Genomic DNA, 7,856 nt, shown 5'->3' with positions numbered 1-7,856 from the left:
GGAGTCCCGGAGCCAAGATGGCGCTCTCTGCAGGGCAGGTCCGAAACTTTTGTTTTGTTTTTGTTTTTGTTTTGAGATAGACTATGACTGTAAGCTCAGGCTGGTCTTGAACTCATAACAGTAGATCTGTTTGAGACTCCTGAATGCTGTGATTACAGACAAAATCTGTAGTGTGGTGTTTTTCCACAGTTCCAACCTGTCCCAAATACATGAGGTAACTAAAATTTTGCGGACTCAGCTTTGGGGATGAGTGACAATTGTAAGCAAAGGCATTGTTGCTTATACTAAGGCACAATTGCACAATTCCTTCTTCTGAGCATCATTGACAAAACCTATTTTTGCTTTGAAGAGCTTACATAGGAAAATTGTTTTCCCCAGCACTCTTCAAATAAGTGAACCTTGTAGATCATACAGCTCAACTCTCCAGAGTCCAGAAACCAGGACACAAGAAACTCCTAATGCAATGTGATCTGTTCATGACCTTCTTAGAAAAGAACATCCCATACTCTCTGAAGACTGAATTCATAGGCATCCTTTCTCCCACCCTGCAGAAACATCTACTCTTGGGCCACATAGAATCTAGTGACTAGAACAATGAATGAGAGTGCAGAGAAATAGACTAGTTAAATAGCTAGCCACATCTTGTGTATGTGTGTGTGTGTGTGTAAATCTGTATGTACAAATATAAATAGAAGTCAAACAGAGGTAATGCTGGCATCATGGATGGACATAGGCTGGAATTAGGTCAAGCTCCAGGTGCAGCTCCAGCTCCTAAAGATGTGACCCTGGCAGTCCCTTTGTGCCTCCAAGGGGGAACAATCTGGCCTAGGATTTGACTCCAAATTATTAATTCACTCCTGAGATTATGGACATTCATGAGATTATTCAAATCTCATGAGTGTTAATCTTTCTTTTTCAGTTCCTTAAGGTTTATTATCTTGTATATTGAAGAAGGTATATTTATAATACATGTAGACACACACACACATATTATATAGAATTTTCATTTCTTGTTTTTCTCATTTTCTAACCCAGAAAGATTTCTTTTCAGCCCCATTTGCCAACAAAAACTCTTGAAGAGAAAAGACTGTTTTAATTTAAAAGATCAAATTTTGTCTCTTTTAATATTTATCAGCTCCATTCTGTCTTTTCTTCAAGGTTACTTCCATTTTACACATTTGTAGATTCTGTCAACATTTTTAACTTTCAATAGTTGTAATTTAAATAAAGAAAATTGAGAATATTAATACAGGAAGGTAGAAAAAGATTAAAAAGGTAGAAAAATTGTATTTGTGTTCCTCAATTTAACTCACATCAAATAAGGCAAGAATAAACTCTCACTCTATCTTTTCTGGCTCTGGGCTCCTCTTAAAATTAAAGCCCTCCCAAAGATCTCCCAGTTTAAAACCATGCTGTTCTAAGTAAACTGATTATAGAACTCCATATCTAGAAGCAAAGAAGCTCTCTTATTTAGAGGGTGAGAAAACAAGGCCTAAATTGTTGAAGTGACAGATTAGTGTAACTGAGAGATGTTGTTAGATAGTGAAAAAATTGCATACCTTGTGAGAGGTGTGTGCTTGATTGACATATAAGATGCCACAGAGGCACCAGCGGTGGTTTTTATTGGAATATTTTTTAGATACACTATAACTAATTCAAGAATAATAGAGATTGAAATACTCATCCAAAGGCAGGAGAAAGATTCAGAGTGGTTCTCATCATCTTATATGGAGAAAGAGAGGAAAGAAAAAGCTGCCCAGGATATGCTTACTGGGAAGAGATTTACTACATTCTGTAAGATTTTCATTAGTATCAGTCTGTTCACAGATGAATTTGTAGCTGCTACCTTTGACCCAGTCCTGTACTTAATAACACTAAGTTCAGCCCACTTTTTCATGTACATTGTAGTGTTTGCCTGATTTCTGCAGTTCAATATTGATTTTTTCCCCTCCTAATCCTGTGCTTTGTCACCAAACTTTATGGTCCTTTTGTATAAAAGGTATCACTAATTAAAAACAAAAAGCAACTTTCTTGCTGTTGTTTTTGTTTGTTTGTTTGTTTTTGTTTTGAATAGAATCTAGTCAGAATCCTGTGTTCCTTGATACTGCAGTGTAGGCTGTCGACCAGCCTTCCTAGGACTATCTAATGCAGGCTGACACGCCTTCATTTCAACCTGTTAAGCGAAAACTTAGCTGATAACAACATCAGAGTTTGGAAGAGTTCCAGGTAGTTCTCATGCTTGGAGATGTTTCAAGCTTGGTAATGTTTCCAGGCTTGCAGTGTGCTTGGTGAGTTTGCTGCAGTGCAGCAAGCTTGTGTAATAGGGTCAGGTTGACAGGCTCAATGCTCCATTTGAAAGAATGGAAGCCTTGGCTCATATCTGTGCAAAGCATGTGTGCATATCATATATAAGCATGCATTTGTGTGGATGCATATTTACTTTATTTAAATCACATTAACTGAGTATCAAGTACATCTGCCTTTACTTACTTAGCAAGAGTACTATTTCTGGTGTTCCATTTTAATTCAGGTCTTGGAAAACTCACTAATCTTTTGTTGATATTTTGGAGTGCTCCAGTGTTTTAGGGTTTGCTTTTATTTATATGTATGTATGTACATATATATGTGTGTATGTGAGACTGTATCAAAATCTATATGAATATATTGTTTGCCTATTTTCTATCTATCTATCTATCTATCTATCTATCTATCTATCTATCTATCTATCTATCATCTATATCTATCATCATCGTCTATCTAAATAATTGGCTTTAGGGTTTGGCTATTTGCCATTTTCTGCACCTAGTACTACCCTTTATACCTGACCTCACACCAATTTGGTTAATATATGTCTACCACACTGGCTGAAGCTAACATCTTCCTAGTGCCAAGGTAGATTGGCAGGACTTGATGAATGGCAACATGCAAATGAGTAGCCTAATCTTTCTGTTTTACAAATAAGAAAATGGACACCAGCCCAGCATTTAGGTTTTTTGTTATTTTGTTTTATTTCATTATAATTTTATAAACTAGCTTTTTAGTATACAAGTACACAAAAATTTCCTGCTATAAAAGTTTTGTTGAATAAGACTTTCTGAAAATGAAAATCTACATGGTGGGCAGAACAATCTTCCTGAGACTAGATGTAAATTTACCTGTAGGTACTGAGCTATGCTCAGGTTTCCACTGCCCATGAGAAAGATAAAACGTTTTGAGGTCATCTAAGCAGATGATTAGGGTCTGGCCCTGACCTCAGGCCTGGATACCTAGGCAAATAGATGCTCCTGACAGCTCAGTGGATTTGGAGGCACAAGTGATGCCATGTGATAGAAGGTCCTCTTTCCAACCATGATTTTCTAGAGCCATATTCTGCTTTAAATTTGTTCAGGTAGGTAGCCTACTACAATCCACCCTCCATACTCTATTCTTCATCAGCTTTTGCTGGGGGAGTGCTATGAGACTCACTGGCAATTATGACAAAAGTGAGGCTCTTGCTCTTGACTGCACTGAGGCATCTGCGATGGTGAGAGAGCCTACTTGCCCACTGCTCGTAGTAGAAGCTCCAGCAGGCAGAAGAAGCCTACTCACTGAGATTTCTACAAGAGATATGAGACTAAACGGTCTGGAGCTGAGGTCCAAAGAGCAGCAATAGGCCTCTCTGGGAGGTAGTGAGGCCCAGAAGGTTAGATAGGACATATTCTAGACCGTGTTTTCTCTGTTCAGTTGAAAGATATTTATGCTGGTATTTAATCTCAGGTCCTGTGGAAGAACAGTAAGTACTTTTAACCACTAGGCAAAATTTTCAGCTCCTGTATTCATCTTTTTATATTTAGCTTTTCTCTGTTCAGCATTGGTCTCTTGAGCACTTGGAGATACTATTAATTTTTTGGCAGTATTTCTGGTGTACAGTCTAATTTCATACAAAATACAGATTTGCAGTCTCTCTTACCTAGTCTTTCAGATGACTATTTAGTTAATGACCAAAATCAAAGGTCACCATTTTAATGGTAGTTTTTCAGATAGCGCCCTGTTTGGTTATTCTTGCTTCTTTTCAGAGTTTCAGTTCTCTGTCTTCTCTCAGTCATGATAGCTTTCTTCATCTGAACATTGCCATGTGCATAAGCTGACTACGTGCTCCTCTATAGCCAAAGTTGTACATTCCTGGAGCTTAATACATTGCCTGACTGGAGTTGAGTATGATAGGTTGTTTGTAATGTATGGGCTAGAAAACGAATATTTCCTTCATCAGCTAATCTGCCACTCAATATTTATCTATCAGTCAAACACAGGACAAAATAACTTATGGTCAAAGGCAGAGCCATAAATAGATACAGTTACTCCCTTGGGAATTTACAGCCTAATTTCTAGGGAAGCATCAAAGTATCACATCTTTGACAAAATGAGTGTGTGTCCCTCAGGAGGAGATAGATGTTAAATGCTTTATTTGAGGCCAGGCCAGGCCATTGAAATTATTTAACTTTTATCTTCTAGATGTTTCCCCTGAGCTTCCAAAGGAAAGCCAAATTTACCAGTTCTTCTGTCTTCCACTTTGGGTTCATAACCCTACTTCCTATAACGTGTGACACATCAAGAGCAAAGCTAATGCTGACAACATCCAGGCACCTCTCTATATTGGGCACACAGCATTTCACTTCTCTTGAAGATTTGAATACGGATTGAGAATAGTACTCTGGTCTATTTGGCTTATACCACTTTTCTTGTGATTTAAAAAAACTTAGTATGTATGTACATGTGCACAAATAGAGGTACATATGAATGTGTTGCATGTCCACATGTGACTAGAAGCCAGAGAATACCCTTGGGTGTCATCCTCAAGAACAGCATCTACCACCTCTGAGTCAGGATCTCTCCCTGACCTGGAGCTCATCAACTGGGATGAATGGTCAGGAAGTTCCAGGAATACTGAGGTCTCTTCCTGACTAGCTGTGGGATCTCAGGCTGCTGCTACCACACCTGACATTTCAACTGAGTTCTGGGAATGAATCACAGTCCTCACGCTATGCTTGCCTTGCCAGTCAAGCTCTTTATTGAGGAACTGTCATCCCTATCCTTGAGTTGCTTCATTTAAACCCACCTCTGGAAGGATGCTGCTGGCCAGGAAAGAAAAAGATTAGCTGAGAGTGGTAAAACTCTCTATATAAGGGCTATTTATATTTCTATTCAATTGGCTTCTTGTAGCAAACTTTTTTTTTTCATTTTTTATTAGATATTTTCTTTATTTACATTTCAAATTTTATCCCCTTTCCTCATACCCCCCTATCCTATCCTCCCACCCCCTGCTTACTAACCCACCCACTCCTGCTTCCCTGTCCTGGTATTCCCCTACACTTGGGCATCGAGCCTTCACAAGGCCAAGGTTCTCTTCTCTCATTGATGTCCTCAGCTTGAGCCTTGAGTCCCTCCTTGTAAACTCTTGGTAGTTTAGTCCCTGGGAGCTCTGGAGGTACTGGTTGGTTCATATTGTTGTTCCTCCTATGGGGCTGCAAACCCTTTCAGCTTCTTGGGTCCTTTCTCTAGCTTGGAGCAAACTTATAATCATGTAAGAAAGTACTGCACAGATTTCATTTTGGTGCCAGCCTAGCATAAGCACCAAGATTTCAACATTAGGTGAATGTTTCTGTGGTAGACTTGATGAAGCTGTTTTCTTTAACAGATGTATCCTGACCTTCATTTTGCAGCTTCTGTAAGTACACACCTCTTTATAGTCCAGGCAGCCCACATTTAAGTGATAATCATATTTTAAATTGTTGTTACTGTGTTAGAATCAACACTTCATATTTCTTAATGTTTTTCAGAGTTCAGAATTCTAAGTCTTCAGAAGCCTTTTTTTCTCATAGCTTGGCTATTTCACAAACTTACTTAAATGCATCAGCTTCCTTTACTGAAGGCCAGAATGAGTCAAAAAACTGCTTATGAGGAAACTCACATAAACATTAGAAGCTTAATAAAATGACCAGTTTCTATTGATCTGTTTTATATATCAAATCAATTTTAGATGCTATGTTGAATGTTTAAACATATAATTCCCAGTTGGCTTCAGCTGTCAAGTTGACAGAGTCCGAGTTATCTGAGAAAGGTTCAATGAAGATTGACTGAATCATATTGACCTGCAGTCATATCTTTGGGGGCATTTTTTGATTGCTTATTGCTGTAAAAGTGTCCAGTCCATTTAAGAGAGTACCATCCATTGGCAAGTTGGCCTGGGCTGTGCTAGAAGCTAGCTGAACATGAGCCTGGGAGCAAGCCAGTAACAGCTTTCATCAGCATTTCCTGTTTCTGCTCCTGCTTGAATTCCTGCACTTACTTCAGAAATGATGGACCATGAGCTGGAGATACAAGCTGAAATAAACTCTTTCCTCCTCAAGTTACTTTTGGTTATGATATTTATCATATCAATGAAAGTAAATTCGAACAAGTTATTTTTATTTGAGTATGGGTGTCCATGTGCCATGGAATTTGGGATAGAGGTTAGAGCAACTTGCAGAAGATGATTCTCACCTCCTACCATGTGGGTCCTAAAGATTGAATTCAGGCTGTAAGGCTTGGCAGGATGGGCCTTTACTTGGAAGTCATCTTGATGGCCTTGGGTTGAAAATTTTTACATGATTCTCCTTGCTGTAGCATCTCCTTGCTCATGATCTTTTAGACTTATTTTCCTTGTAGTAGATTTTGTAGGAGCCTTGCTTTAGTCATCTGTTGGTGCCTTAGTCATGGGCATAAAACTCAGTGGCATCAAGGAAGAATAAACTCTTAGCATTTTAAATAGTTTTTGTGGGAATTTACATGTATCTCAGCTTATCTCATTCTGGCATCTGGATCTTATTCTTTCCTGAGTTGTGAATTCCAGTGGAAGCTGAAGGTATAGTGTCCTCTTTGGATTGCTTGTATGAAGGACAGTCACAGTTTCTGTGTATCAGGCCTGTTCTGGATGGTTTTACTCCTTGTGCTAAGTGGATTTCTTCACAGGAATGGTTTGCTGGTTTCATGACTTAAGAGAATGATCCAAGAGCACAAGGCAGCTCCTACTGTGTCCTATGTAGTTTTTCTTCAACTTCAAGGCCAATTTTATTTGATAGATGAAGGGAATATTAAGCAACATGAATAACTGGAAGCAAAAATCTCTAGAGTTTCTCTGGAAGATGGTTGATCACCATCCAGTCCTTTACTTCTTAGTCTATTCTGTAGAATTCTCATTTGCTTACTTTGAAAATACATTTTAAGATTAATTTGGGCATGGTGAGAGAACCATTAGGTAAAATCCAGAGGTGGCACCACATAGGGTTAACAATACTGGAAATTGTAGGTCTGGATTTAGAATCAGAGCAGCATTAAGAATCTGGGTCAGGAAGACAGGTTCAAAAAAGAACAGGTACTCAACCAGACAGTACATCTGGCAGCTTTGTTCTTTTAGCAAGAGTTTGCTAGGTTTGGGCAGAAGATAAACATGGGGATAGGTTCCAGTGAAAAGGGCTGCTAACAACAACATTCTTATTTTTTTATTTTTATTTTTTATCTTCAGAAATGTGATATAATCTTTATTTTTCCTGATCTGTGTAGTTGATGATGATGAACTAGCTATGAAAGTACCTTGGCAAATTGATTTTAACAACTTGAACATTAACCTTAACTTATTGCTACTAGTTATGTGGAACGAAGTTAAGACTATGCCCATTTCATTGACAAGAGAGTTATCATCCACATCTCAAGCAACAAAGGATGATCAGTAAATATTTCTGTTGGCAAATGTTGTACCAAATAATTTCTATGTGTTTGAATATGAACTTTCAGGCTTTTGCTTATTGTGTGGATTTTGATTTTTAATAATAATGATTGAA

At 38.3% G+C, this 7,856-nt stretch overlaps 1 protein-coding gene across 2 annotated transcripts in view; it reads left to right on the top strand.

Annotated features, from left to right (window-relative positions):
- Positions 1–7,856, top strand: part of Fgf14 (fibroblast growth factor 14) — a 637,724-nt gene that overhangs the window by 88,528 nt on the left and 541,340 nt on the right. The window lies entirely within an intron of this gene.

Source organism: Mus caroli, chromosome 14, assembly GCF_900094665.2.
Source record: "Mus caroli chromosome 14, CAROLI_EIJ_v1.1, whole genome shotgun sequence".
NCBI lineage: Eukaryota > Metazoa > Chordata > Mammalia > Rodentia > Muridae > Mus > Mus caroli.
This window is presented reverse-complemented; position numbering and strand designations above follow the sequence as displayed.